The following is a 14,610-nucleotide window of genomic DNA, read 5'->3' on the forward strand; positions in this document are numbered from 1 at the left end:
TTCACATTATTATGCAACTATTGCCAACCATCCATCTCCACAACTTTTTTCATCTTGCCAAACTGAAACTCTCTACTCGTTAAACCACACTCCCCATTCCTCCCCTTCCCTCCCCCACAATCCCTAGCAACCGTCATTCTGCTTTCTGTCTTTGACTACTTTCTGAATTTTACTGTTCTAGGTACTTCATGTAAGTGGAATCATACGGTATTTGGCCTGTTGTGACTAGCTTATTTGATTTAGCGTAATGTCTTCAAGATTCATCCATGTTGTAGCACGTCAGAGTCTCCTTCCTTTTTAAGACCGAATAATATTCCACTGTGTGTGTATATCACATTTTATTTGTCCATACATCCAACAGTGGACACTAGGGTTGCTTCCAGCTTTTGGCTATCATAAATGATGCTGCAATGAATATACATGTACAAATATTTGTCTGAGTCTCTGCCTTCAGTTCTTTTGGGTATAAACCCAGAAGTGGAATTGCTGGATCATGTGCTAATTTTGTTTTTAACTTTTTGAGGAACAGTCATACTGTTTTCCACAGTAGAAAACATTCCCACCAACAATGCATAAGGGTTCCAATTCTCCCCATGCTCACCAACACTTGTTATTTTGTGTTTCTTTATAATAGCCATCCTACTGGGTGTGAAGTGCTGTCTCGCTGTGCTTTTGACTTGCATTTCCCTAATGATTAGTGATGCTGAGCATCTTTTTATGTGCATATTAGGCATTTGTACATCCTGTTTGGAGAAATGTTAAGTCTTTTGACAATTGTCTTCGAAAACATTATACCATCACTGTAGATGCCCACGAAAAGTAAAATTTGAGAAATCTTTATCTTTCTACTTTTGTTCTGCATCATATCTGGGCGTATGTTGCTTTTTAATTACATGAAGTCCGTGAATAACTAAAACTTCTATTCCAAAATCATAGTTAGTTTTTCTAATAGAGGACAATGTGTAGAGGTGAATAGGTGATAGTGGTCATAATGATGGTGACGGCAGAGTTTAACTGAGCCCTTACATCGCGCCAGCTCTAAGTTCTTTACATGTATTAATTAATTCAAACCCCCACTTGAAATATGTACTACTATTATTCCCAATATACAGTAAAGAAACTGAGGCACAAAGGGTTTAAAGTATCTTGCACTAGGTCTTTCAGTTAGTAAATGGCAGCCTGGGATTTGAAGCCAGCTTCCAGGCTCAAATGGAAAGTATCCCCTAAAAAAAAAAATCACTTCCCAGGAGCTCAGTGATTCCCTGAACGCCATGTCTGATCTTTTTGTGGATGAGCAGAGGCCAGGAGAACCGTTTCCCACCCTGCAACCTGCCAGTGCAAGCGTGGGTGACATGCGTGTCCACCATCACAGCTTGGAGGTGAGCAGATGCTCCAAGTAGTGAACCTAGGGTGAGGCCAAACCCACAGCTGGCATTTCACAACCAGTGCTGAGAAATCCAGAGGGTCGAGGCAGCAATGGGGAGGCCAAAGTGTGAAGCCTAAACAGGCAGGAAAACCAGGAGAGTCCTTGAGAGAGGGGCCGACACGGGAGGAGCAGAAGCAAGCCTAGAGAACCATGAAGCTGTCCAGCGGGCACTGGCAGAAGCTTCTGTGACTCCCCACACTGGGGCCTTCAGGCTGTCCGTGCTGGGGCCTCAGGCCACAATCCAAACTGTGTTCCGGGGTCTGGGATTGTGTCTGTCGTAAAAATAACGTCAATCAACTAAATTACAACCTGATCCTGTCGGTCATTTGCACCTTAGTGTCAACAAGCCTTGGCTCTTTCTAAGAGCAGATGTTGATGAGAAGAGAACAAAGAGAGCTGACGAGCTGGGCTGAGGGATAAAGGAGGTCAGCTGGGAGCCATAAATGGAACTGAAAGACGCGGGGGTGGGGTATGGAAAAGAACTTCACGATTTCCTGTAGGTCCAGAGCAGAACTTAGCATTTCCTTAATTTTCTTTTTCCAAGTTAGATGGCTTCACTCTTTTCCCGATTCCTGACATCTGTCTTGCCAGCAGTTTGCGTAGAGCAGAGCTCACTCACTGTCTCCGGCCTTTGACCTCAGCGTTTGTGCTACCCGGGCGTGCCTTCCCTCTCCCCTTCACCTGGCTGACTCCAGGGGTCCTTCCAGACTCTGCTCAAGCCTGCTTTCCTTTGGGAAGCAATTCTGGACCACCCAGGATGAGTTAGGAACCCGACTCTGCCGCTGTCCCACGTATTGCCCCTGTTCCCACTGCACCCCATATGTTGGGAGCTACTTATCCAAGTCCTTGTGTCTCTCCACACCTGACAGTGAGCTCCTGAGGCCAGGGGCAAAGAGCTCGGTCTCCCCTGAATCTCATGCTCGTGTCTGGTGGACACTGAATGAGCGCTTGCAGAATACAGAATATGGGAACTCCACTTCTCTTCAAGAACACACCGTCCACTTTCCTCCTCATCCCCAGGCTCACAGAGTCTGCAAACAGAGTCCTTCCCTTTCTCCACAAATGGGCTCTGAGTACTCAGAAGTCCTTGTCACCGAACTCGACCTGCCAAGGATGGCACTTCCTCCTTCATGCCTGGTAAGCTTCTTAAGATTTCAGGGATAGCAGGAGCCTCGGCACATGTGATATACAAATGAAAACACAATTTTGCCACCTAATCTGATGATCGAGTAAAAAGCTATGGAGAGCCACAATCTCTAAAACTTTGAGATACTTTACTGGGCTTGCAGCTCTGATTAAACAACAAAGCATATTTTTTTACTTCATTAAAGAGGAACAAAAACCGGCAGCCTTTAGGGATCTTCACCCCAACCCCATCTTTAGAAGTAAATCCAGGAGGAGGGAAGAAAACCAGATTGCTCCTTTTCTCTGACTCATTTATTTTTCAGGATTCCTGGGCAGGCACATTCTGTCAGTTGACTGTTTTTCTAGCCTGAAATTTCGCTTCAGGGTTGACATTTAAGAGAGAGCAGCTGGAGGAAGAAAGTGAATCTTGGAACCTTCTAGAACTGGCTCCCCACTATCAAATACTTGAATGATAATGGAAAATCACTTATCTTTTCTGGGCCTCAATTTCTCTCACTGTAAAAGGAGTAGAATGTACTGGATGATTTCTCAGACCCCGTTGAATCTTATGATCATGATTCTGAGATGAAAACTTCCTCAAACAAGTTGGTTTACGAACTTGTGGTACATCTAGTTAGTTATGTCAGGCAGCAAATAAAACTCGTATTGTCAAAAATATTGACTGACGCTGGAAAGACTCATATTTGTTTCTTTTGGGGAAGAAATGCTCTTTCTTTCTTCCTGTAGGGATTGCTGCTGCGTGAATTAAAGGTGCGACGGAGACTCCTGCAGCTGTTACCCAGCTTACCCAGCCAGTGTAGTTTTGCCTGCTACACAGTTATGCCAATCACCAAGAGGAAAGGACGAGTTTGCAAAGAGAAACAGTTTGATCACAAGGCAGCCAAGTGAGATGAGAGAAGCAGTCTCAAATTCGCCTCCTCAATAAATGGGGATTAGGGATATTTATGGGATAAAGGGGCGGGGTTGTCTGAAATGGGAATAGACGATTAGAGGTAAGGAGAAGTGAGGTAATTGATGATCTACGAAAGCATGGTCAAGCTCCATGGCTCTTCATAGGATGCTTGTTCACAAAATGGTGACATTACCATGATCTGAGGGTGGGGTTTTCAGCTCCTTAACCTCCAAGGGTCACCTATAGGTTATCCACACAGGCCCAGTTGATGAGTCGGTGGTCTTCACCAGACTGAACTGGACAAGGAGTCAACTCTTAGTTCCTGAAAAGCTCAAGCACCTGTTCCCATAGAGACCCAGGCATCAGACATGTTATCTATAGGGTAGGTTTTAGTAATGCATTATCTAACTACTTTTGTAAACAGACAACTAAAACTGAGTATAGTTAAAGCAAGTTGGCCCCCAGTTTTGCAGCCCTCTTGTCGCTATAAGGAAAGAGCTTGTCTGATGTTGAGATGTTTGTGGAGGAAGCGGAACCAAGAGATGGAGAAAGAGCCCTAGTACATTATGCAAGCTCCTTGATTCAGCCATACCTGAAGCAGTAATGCTCCTATATCATGCAGTTACATGAGCCAAAAAACTCTCTTTCCCCCCATTTCTTTAGCTTAAGTCTATTAAGATAAGATTTCCTACAGTTGCAACTGAAATAATGCTAATATAGTGTATGTAACCAAATTTTGTAGAAAAAAATATGCACAGAAAAATATTAGAAGACTAAACCCTAAAATATTAATAGTTGTTATCACAGGTGATAAGATTAAAGGCTATTTTAATTTCCTTCTGCATACTTTCCAATATTTTCCAAAATTATTTGTCCCTGGTGTAAGTTTTTAATGTTATTTTAACACACGATCCCTTAAGAAACTGGGGGGACTTTTCTGTGTTATAGAGAATCTTGCTTCATCTGCTTTGACCCTTTTATCTGAGTAGTAGTTGAGATAGGATACACTATTGATGTGTCTTGTGGAATGGGTCATTGCTCAGGCCCTAAATTCTGTAACTGGGTGGGCAAACTTCCTGCAAAAGGCCAGATAGTAAATCTTTGAGAATTTATGAGTCCTGGCAACCCCCTCAACTCTGCCACTGTGGCATGAAATCAGCTCTAGATAATTTGTACATAAAGGAGCATGGCTATGTTCCAATAAAACTTTATTTAGGAACACTGAAATTCAATTTTTTTTTTTTTTTTTTGAGGAAGGTTAGCCCTGAGCTAAAATCTGCCACCAATCCTCCTCTTTTTGCTGAGGAAGACTGGCCCTGAGCTAACATCCGTGCCCATCTCCCTCTACTTTATATGTGGGATGACTGCCATAGCATGGCTTGCCACGCGGTGCCATGTGCACACTCGGGATCCCAACTGGCGAAGCACAGGCCACCGAAGCGGAACGTGTGCACTTAACCACTGCGCCACCGGGCTGGCCCTTGAAATTCAAATTTTATATAATGTTCACATGCCATAAAATATTATTCTTCTTTTGATCAATTTTCAATCATTTATAGATGTAAAAGCCAATCCCAGCTCACAAGTCATACAAAGACAGGTGTTGGGCCACATTTGGCCTGCGAGGTAGATTGCCAATCCCTATTCTAATAATATTAGGATTTCTGTTATCGCACTAGCTTTTGCTACAACTTCAATTGCTGTGACCTTTTGGGTTGCGTGTCCGTTAGGAATGATAATCCCGCAAGGCCTGGCTTGGTTTTATAGCAAGCCTCATGGGCTTGGGAGTTGTTGATGATGTTAGTGTCTCCACTGGGTTTTGTGTTCTGTCCTTTTACTGAGGTGCTTCTAGGAATCTTCCTGCTTTTCTACCCTTTATGTTCGAGTCAGCATTCCCACACCTCTCTCAAGAGAGCAGCCACGTGGCAGTTCTCAGGGTTGTCAAACCCGATTTTGGAATCTGAGCTTGAAGCTGAGAGAATTTTAAATGATTTTTTTTGTTAATTGCTGCCAGATTGGCTTTCTACTCCATAATGATCCCTAAGTGGAAGTTTATTGCCCTGTCAAAAATATTAAGTAAATGATCAGCCACTGGCAATCCAAATTTTGAAAAGAACATTCGATTTAGGAACATTTTAAAGTTTTATTTTAAGAAGGAAAGGAAAAGTAAGAGAGTTCATGTTTATTGCTATCTTGGTGCTTCAGTTAAGAATGTTTCCAGCTATGACTAACAACAAACCTGAATTATGGTGGAGAAAATGAATAAGAGTCGCAGGTCACAAGAAGTCCAGAGGCAGGAGGTCCAGAGGCATTGTTGGTGTTGATTCGGCTTCTCAACCCTGTGACTCTCTTGGTCCTTCCGACACAAAGGCTGTTGAAGCTCTAAGCGTTGCGTTCAAATTCAGGGGAGGAAGAAGGGAAAGAGACGGCACCAGCTACATGTATCCTTCCCAGAAGCCCTCAGTAGACAGTTGCTTAAGTAACATTCTGTAGAATGGTGTCATGTGACTACCCTGACCGCAGGATAAGTTAGAAAAGTAAGATTTAGCATTTTCAGCCTCTGTGGCAGAGGGTGGCAATAGAGAAGGGAGTTAGGAAGAGCTGTTGGGTTGGCATAACATTTATGTGTTACTGAATAAAATTCCCGATGGCAGGCAAAGCTATTTCACCCTACACCAGTGGAATGGGTGACTCAAGGAAGCAAAGACTTCATCTGTCTTGTGCACTGAGGTATCCCCAGCTCCTAGCACATTGCAATCACTCAACAGATTGCAGAGTGAATGAATGAATGAATGAGCCAATGACAAGAACACTTGGTAACTCGTTGGTATGATCTCTAATTTTTGGACAACACATCAACACAGAATCCTTTGGTGGATTCATGCCCCTGTGATCTTCAGCCGTGGTTTAAAGCTGCATCACATGACAGAAGGCCCTCACCCACAGCTCCATCAGCTGTCTGCCCATAATTTAGAACCTGCTGAAATCCTGCCTGTTCACGGACGTCTTTCTTGATGGATGAGAGGAGATGCATTGCTTCTACCATCTTGTCAAGTTCAGAATGAAGCTACCTAGAGCCAGAAATCATGAAATATATTCCCATGAAAAGGATCAAAATAAAGGGGGAAGGGCACCATAAATCTTCACTCAGCCCTTCTTATGTTCCAGACACCACGTTGGGGATTTGACATATGATTATTCATACTTCACTGATGAGGATGAGGAAGCCCAATTAAGTGTCAGCCTTTGAGAAATGTCATGGGTTAAATAAAACAAGATAAAAAAAGAAAAAATTTAAATTAACAAAAGCCTCAAACTGGTAGACAGTGGGAAACAGTGGCAGATAGCCTGAGTGCATTTATCATCTCTTCTACCCTAAAATGACTAAAGGAATTAAAAAAGGACACAGAAAAGTCAAAGAAGAAACACTAGTAGGCAAAAAATTGCCACACATCTTTTGGATGAAGGAAGGTAAATGGAGAAGGAGTAACCGGGCAGAGAGAGAAAGCTTTCCCCTAAAAGGCGGTCTAGGGAAAAACCAACAGGAAGAATAGCTGATAATGATCTTGATAACATGTACTGAGTGATTATTATATTCCAGCACTTCTCAGTGCTTTATTTGCATCATCTCATTTAATCCTCACCAAAACCTCACAAAGTAGGTAAGATTATTATCTCTATTTTACAAATGAGGAAACAGAGATATAACAAGATGCTTTGAAATTGGATCAGAGAGCAAGAAAGAATTCTTGGAAATTAAAAATGTGGTAATACAAATAAAACATTCAACAATAGTAGAATGTTAGTAGCCTATAGTAGAAGTTTAATCAATGTTAATTACTATTTTGGACCCTTTACTTTCTGGTTCCACTTTTCTTTTCCGTTATTGTTTTGCGGTCTACGCCTAAGTCCAAGTCAGGGCACACTTAATATTATAAGCTCTTATTGGACAGAAGGTAAGATTTTAGAATCTTGGATTATATCACTGTCAAAATTGACTATAGTGGAGCCATTTTAAAATGGAGTCAGAGCAGCCTCTCCAGAAAAACTGCCTTGCTGTCTTGAACCTTGGACTGGGCCAAACTTTTAGACTGGGCCAAAATGGCAACTGTTTTACAAGCAATTGTTTGAGAAGTCAGTAGGAGAATGGACATCCTGATCATGAAGACTGAGGATTGTGGACTTCCTGAAGGTAGAATCAACAGTCAATCAACGTTTAGCCAAAACTAGCTCTCTGCCTCCCACTCCAGTTAAAATTCTTTGTCATACAAGCTCCCTTCTTTGCCTTTAAAAGCCCCTGACTTTTACTCCCTAGTGAGACGCTATTTGAGTTTCTACCTGAATCTCTGCTCCCTGAATTGCAATTCTTGAGACCAAATAACTTTTTGCTTCTCTTGCAGTTGACACGTCTTATTCATTGACATCACAAACTCTAGTCTGGATGCCTCCTTTGAAGAGAATGGACACTGAAGTGAAGAGAGGCCAGTTTTCCTAAGGATACCCAACTACTCAGTAGGTGCAATCAAGAATAGAGCCCTGATCCTCTGGTTCCCCAATTTGTGCCCCTCCGGCTGTCTTTTCTTGGTTCAGCACTGCAGTGGACACACAGGGTGTGTCAGCTTGCCTTCTTCTTTCAGGGAACGCCCACCCCTCCCTGGTTCCATGTTATCTTAAAGGGGATGCCAATCACAGGGGCCATTAGAACAATGCATCTCTTCTGCTTAAGAAGGGCCAATAGGGGCCAGCCTGGTGGCGCAGGAGTTCAGTGCGCACATTCCGCTTCCGAGGCCCAGGGTTCACCGGTTCGGATCCCAGGTGCTATCTGCACCGCTTGGCAAGCCATGCTGTGGCAGGCGTCTCACATATAAAGTAGAGGAAGAGGGGCACGGATGTTAGCTCAGGGCTAGTCTTCCTCAGCAAAAAGAGGAGGCTTGGTGGCAGATGTTAGCTCAGGGCTAATCTTCCTCAAAAAAAAAGAAGAGACAACTGAAACCTTCCCTGGGTTTGAAATTTAGTCTAATGTCTAAAGAAGTCCCTTTTCACTAGGGTTGCCAGTAGAGGGAAGGGGAAAAAAATCTTTCTCCTTTACTTATCTTAGGTTGGCCAACAGGGAGAATCTTAAATTAGACAGGCAAAAGACAGATTAGCAAGAGAAAAACAAACAGAAGTTTATTCACGTGTGCATGGTGCATACACATGGGAGCGCCCAGTGATGAGGAAGCCAAAGAGGTGGTTAGAACTTGGACTTAAGATACCATCTTAGATAAGCAGAGAAAAGGGGTCTGGGGCTTTTGTGGGGTGGGAAATAAGTTATGGGAAGGTGACCAGGAGAAGTCTGGTAAATCAGGGTTATTTAGTAAAGTTCGTTTTGCAGATTTTAGTCCGTGCCTTCTGCATCGATAAGAGTTGTTAGGAATCCACCTCTTCCTGGTGCAGGAGAGGGGACTTCTTAACAAATGGAAATTTGCTTCATAAATGGAAATTTTCTTTACAAAAGGACAACTTGTCCCCTATTTTTAGTGCTGTTCCTGCTCCTGTATCTGCTGATTCTCAAAGGTCTTTTGCTCAAAATATTCCATACGTCAAAGAGGCATATTTGGGGGTGGCGTATTCTGGTACTTTTCATTTGTTAGGAGGGATCTGCGGTGAGAGGGGCCGCAGCCATCCTCCTGTGTGAAGTTTGACTCTAGGCCAACCCAGGGGATGGAGAGAGAGACAGAGAGCCTTTATAACACCATGGAGCCTGGCCAAGGGAAGTCCCTAGATGACAGCTGTGCAGCCGGTCTAGAGATTAATCAGACCCATTGGGACAGGAGGCCAGGGGACTCTGGAAGGGAGGGCTCTGGGGAGAAGAATGGAATTGGTTATGTATTAATGCAATTGAGCATTTGGAGAATAATATGGTAGGCACCTGGTAGAGCTGATGGCACACTTAGAAAAAAATTAAATATGGGTACATAGAAACCAAATGAGCGAACAAAGTAAGACAATGAACTCCAGGAAGAACAAACATTGTATAAGAACGGAAACATATATGACGTCATACTTCTTGGCTCAGCAATGAACAATATTGACTTAGTCATAATAAGGTCAAAAGAATCGTGACATACTATATTGACAGCATGGGAGGAGATAAAAATGTGGGAAAGAGTAACAGAGACAAATTTTCATCTATTGTAACAGTAAGTCAAAAGAAAATGTCTAAAATGATAAAGAGTAGAAAAGGCATATTATTTAAAAATATGAAAAGAAATATCAGAAGAACTAGGAAAAGAGTTGAAATTTTTGAGCAAGAAGCTTGGGAGTTTTGCTACTGTTAAAAGCTTTTAAAAACTGTGTGGTTTTTAAAACAATATGTACTTACTATTTATATAGAAAGTATATATATAGTAAATATATATCTTAATAAATATATATATATAAAAATTTCAAGAAAGTATGTATTTTGGAAAAATATAACATAATCAGTAGTCCCTGAGAAGCCATAAGTATGGGCTGCATCATGACCTTAAAATAAGTCAATTATCTTATTTCATTAAAAAGAGTCAGCACGTAAGTACAAGAAACAAAATACATATGACTCCTTCAAACACAGGTCTCTGGGAATACAACGAAACTTGATATAGAGGGAAGAAAAGGCAAGAAAAAAGAGTTTTCATTAAAAGCAGCCTCTTTACAACAAAACAATGAAGGAGAGGTCTTTTTCTGGATGATGGCGATGGAACTCCAGCCAATGGGGAGGCAGCCAGTGAGCTGGCAGGAACCAGGTTCTGGTGCCACACCTTTTAGCACTTCATGTTCAAGGGCAGGGCTGAGAGGTCAGCACATAAAATTTTACACATCTTAAAAATAATAACTATGGAGCCAGCCCTGATGGCCTAGTGGTTGAAGTTCAACATGCTCCACTTCAGTGGCCTGGGTTTGGTTCCCCCACATGGAACCACACCTCTTGTCTGTCAGTAGCCACACTGTGGTGGTGGCTCACACAGAAGAACTAGAAGGACCCAGAAGTAGAATATATACAACTATATACTTGGATGTTGGGGAGGGAAAAAAAAAAGGACTTAATCTTACTTAAAAACAAAAACAAAAATAAATAATAATAGCTATGAATGTGTGTGCATGAATCTGTGCCACAGAAAAATGAAGAAAGTTTTCATTTTTCAGGAACTCAATATTCTCAAGTCTTCCTTTCTTGCCGCAGTTCTTGGGACTAACTCTCGGTAACCCTTTCCCTTGATCCCAGCCCTCCAAAGTCTGGCCAGTATTCACGGGACAATTGTGATGCTGTCAGTTCCACCCTAAAGGCCAAGAGAATACTCCTGAGGTGTGTGAACCACCAGAGAGCATAGCTGCTTGCCTTTGTGCCCAGGCTGAACTCCAGAATCATGAGACGGTATAAGTTAGGAACTCCCCGGTCTACATCCCCATCTCTAACTTCCCCAGGAGGAGCTCCTCCACCCGGGAGGCCTTATGAGGGAGAAGGTCTGAATGAGAATGGCAAGTCCACACTGAGTGTTGCTCATCTACTAACGTGTGAGCCCGGACCTCGTGGTTATAAGTGACAGAATCCCAATCAGAACTAGCGTGCGTTGAAAAGGGAATTCATCGATTCTATTAACTAGGAATTCCAAAGGAGTAGCTCTGCCTTCAAACGTAGCTGTTTTCCAATAGTTCGGACAATGTCATCTCATTACTCTCTTGGTCTCCATCTCTGTCTCTGTCTCTGTCTCTCTCTCCAGATCCAGTCTCATGTGATCCGTAGCACACACAGTCTCGAAAGAAGGTCCTCTCTCTCTTAGCAGCCATAGAAATCCTAAAGAATGGGTTGTGGTCCCACGGTAGACACACATATACACACACACATTTCCTTACACACTCACACACATTCCTGGAACCATCATTGCATGAATCGCTGCATGGAACCAGCCTGGACCCTGAGCCAGGTTTAATACCTAAGTCTCACCAGGTAGGGGGTCAACAGTTCCCAAAATGGACAGACCCTTCCATTATCGGGGGGGGGAAGGAATCACGGGCAGGCAAGAACTACAGAAATCCATGTCCTCAAAATATATAATTTAAGCATAACCGTGACTTCGGCATAATTACATATTTAATAGTGTTATTTTTGTATTAGGTAGCTTTCGTTCCTTACCAGGGAATCCTTGAAATCTATTGCCAGGAACAAGCCGATTCCTGGGCCTTTTCAAATTTCCTCCTTTTGTCATTCTAATGCTGCGGCATTTGCTAATCCCCTATTCATTTTCAAAAAATCATATTCCAGGTCATCGACAGAGCTCTCTCCTACTAATACTGCAGCCTGAGATTCCTTGGTCTCTCTGCCTGCAATTGCTTGGAGCGCATAGTTCAGCTTCATTAACTGCTTTTCTCTAATTCCTCCCTCTGCCTATTCCTTTGAGCCTTCACAAAGAAACCTGCAAATGCTGGAATATGGGAAAGTCAGCTTTTCTACAAAGGTTTTAATGATTGTCTTTTTTTTGTTTGTATCATCAGTTTTCTTATAAAGGCAAGTCGATCCTGTGATTTCTTGCATTCTTGGACTGGTTATGGCAGATTTCCAGTGGTGACCGCACGCTATCTCCCATCCCAGTGCCGTTCCACAATGCCACCTTGCCACCCGCCCATCCAGAGGTGGAGTCTTATCCCCCCTCCTGAATCTGGGCGGCTTGTGACTTTGTTGACAACACACAGTATTGTGGAAATGATGCTGCGCGGCTTCCGAGGCTGTCGTAAAAGGTGACGTAGCTTCCCTCTTGTTCTCTGGAATACTTACGCTTGGACTGTTAGCCACCCTGTAAGAAGTCCGAGCTGCCGTGGCTGCCACGCTAGGAGGAAGCCCCGTGACATGGGAAGGCCCCGTGTGGGCACTCTGGTTGGCAGGCCTTAGTCTGTGATGCTCCCAGCCCGTGTCATGCGCCAGAACGACAGTGAACGCACCTGGAGATGATCAGCCTCCAGCTGTCAAGCCACTTTCAGCCTCCGAGCCTCCCAGCTGAGGCCTTGCACCTCATGGAGCAGAGAAAGCTCCCTGCTGTGCCTTTTCCATGTTCCTGGCTCACAAATTCCATGCATACAATAAAACGGTGGTGGTTTCAAGTCACCCAGTTTGGGGTGGTATCTCAGGCAGCAGTGGTACCTGTCGCTTCTGCCTGAACAAAACCCTTCAAGAGGCAGATGGAGAACTCAGCGCTGTGAAATTGTCCCATGGTTCTGTTATGTCCAGAAAGAATCCTTGTGGAGAGTTAGCAGAGACAGAGATTGTGACTGCACAGAATGCCAGAGCACAGGCTCTGCGTAAATCTCATTTTACGCGCAAAGAAACTGAGGCTGTGACCTTCGAAGCCAAGTCAAACAACAAGAGTCCTTTTCTCTAGGGAGCAGGGTGTAGCCTAGTGACCTGAATAAGATGTCAACCCAGGTTGGCTGGAACAGTGTAAATGAGAGGCAGATGTGTTTCACTAACACCTTCAGCAAGGAAGGACAACTAGAAAGTTCCTTATCCATCTAGGTCCATGCTTCGTTCCAATATGTTAAGAGCCGCTGTAGGTAATGCTTTATGCATGGAGCCTCCTCGGCCAAAGGAGTGAGGCTGGTCTCTGTGCAGGCCATTTGAATTCCTGGGGCCCCAGGCAAGGCTTTTAATTCATCGACCACAGGTTGACTATCTCAGAAATGCATGTATCAGTTCATAAAACGGGCTGAGCAGGGACGCCTTGGTTAACGGGTCCCTGATCAGCTTCATCAGTATCTCCTGAGACTACGGGTTCGGACTGTGAGTGTGAACCCTGGTTTCACCCCTGACTCGCTCTGCAACCTTGGGCAAGTTGCTCAGCCTTCCTGAGCCCCGGAGATCTCATCTAGAACACCAGGATCACAGTAGCATCTCTCTTGTTGGGGTATTAACAAGGTGCAACGAAGTGGTGCACGTAAAGTATTGAAAGCTTACCTGACACATGGTAAGCATTCAATAATGTGGGCTGTGATAAAATGATATAACTATGTTGTCGATACGAGTATATTCTCCTATAAATGGCATAGAGTCATGGCTCAGAGAGACAGTCTTTGGATCCAGAGCACCTGGGTTCAAAGCCTGGCTCCTCCATTTAGTAGCTAGGGGAACTTGGCTAAGTCACTTAACCTTTTTGTTGCCTCGGTTTCTAACTCTGCACAATGGGGATAATAGCAGTCCCTACTCACGGGGTTGATGGGAGTTAACTTTGTAAAGCCTGGAGCCCATGCCTGGCACATAATAATCACCCAACAAATGTTCCTTATTTTTACTATAAACAAGCTCTATATTTTACATTTTGAAGCCTTTTCTGACTCTTCATAGCTTGGATATTGCCATTAGGTCTAAAGAAACTGGCTTAAATTTAAGACCAAAGATTAAGGTAGTGATAGTGTGGTGCTGACTTTCATCCTGCAGGTTTGAGGTCATGAGGTTCCAGAAACACTCTTTTTTTCCCCCAGATCCTGTCTCTAAAATATGCAAGTCTCTGGTCTCATGCTTGGCTCCTCAGTGAGCACTGTCCCTAATACAAAATTTGCACACTTTTCCCTTCAATAATCTCAAAAAATAAAAATAAAAACAGTTACGCAGGGGGCCGGCCTGGTGCCATAGTGGCTAAGTTCATGTGCTCCGCTTTGGTGGCCTGGGGTTCACTGGTTTGGATCCCAAGTGTGGACTTACATGTTGCTTATCATGCCATGCTATGGCAGCATCCCACATACAAAAGAGGGGAAGATTGGCACAGATGTTAGCTCAGGGCTAATCTTCCTCACCAAAAAAACCCACCAACCACAGCAGTTACACATAAACAATCACGATATTTAAATTGGTGCCATGTAATACAAAGCAAGGCTCACAGAAATCCAGAGCCCTGATCCTTTGGGGAAGGGAGGTCCCATGATCAGCCCCTTCCTTTTCCCCATCTCTGTTGACATGTCCCTCTTTTTAAAGATATGATTGACATATAACATTGTGTAAATGTAAGGTGTACAACTCGCTGATTGGATACACTTATATGTTGCAAAATGATGAGCCCGATGGGTTGGCTAACACCTCCAGGCCGTCACATAATTACCATTTCTTCTTTGTGGTGAGAACACCATCTTCCCTCTTTGC

The sequence above is a fragment of the Equus caballus genome, chromosome 21 (assembly GCF_041296265.1).
Source record: "Equus caballus isolate H_3958 breed thoroughbred chromosome 21, TB-T2T, whole genome shotgun sequence".
Lineage (NCBI taxonomy): Eukaryota > Metazoa > Chordata > Mammalia > Perissodactyla > Equidae > Equus > Equus caballus.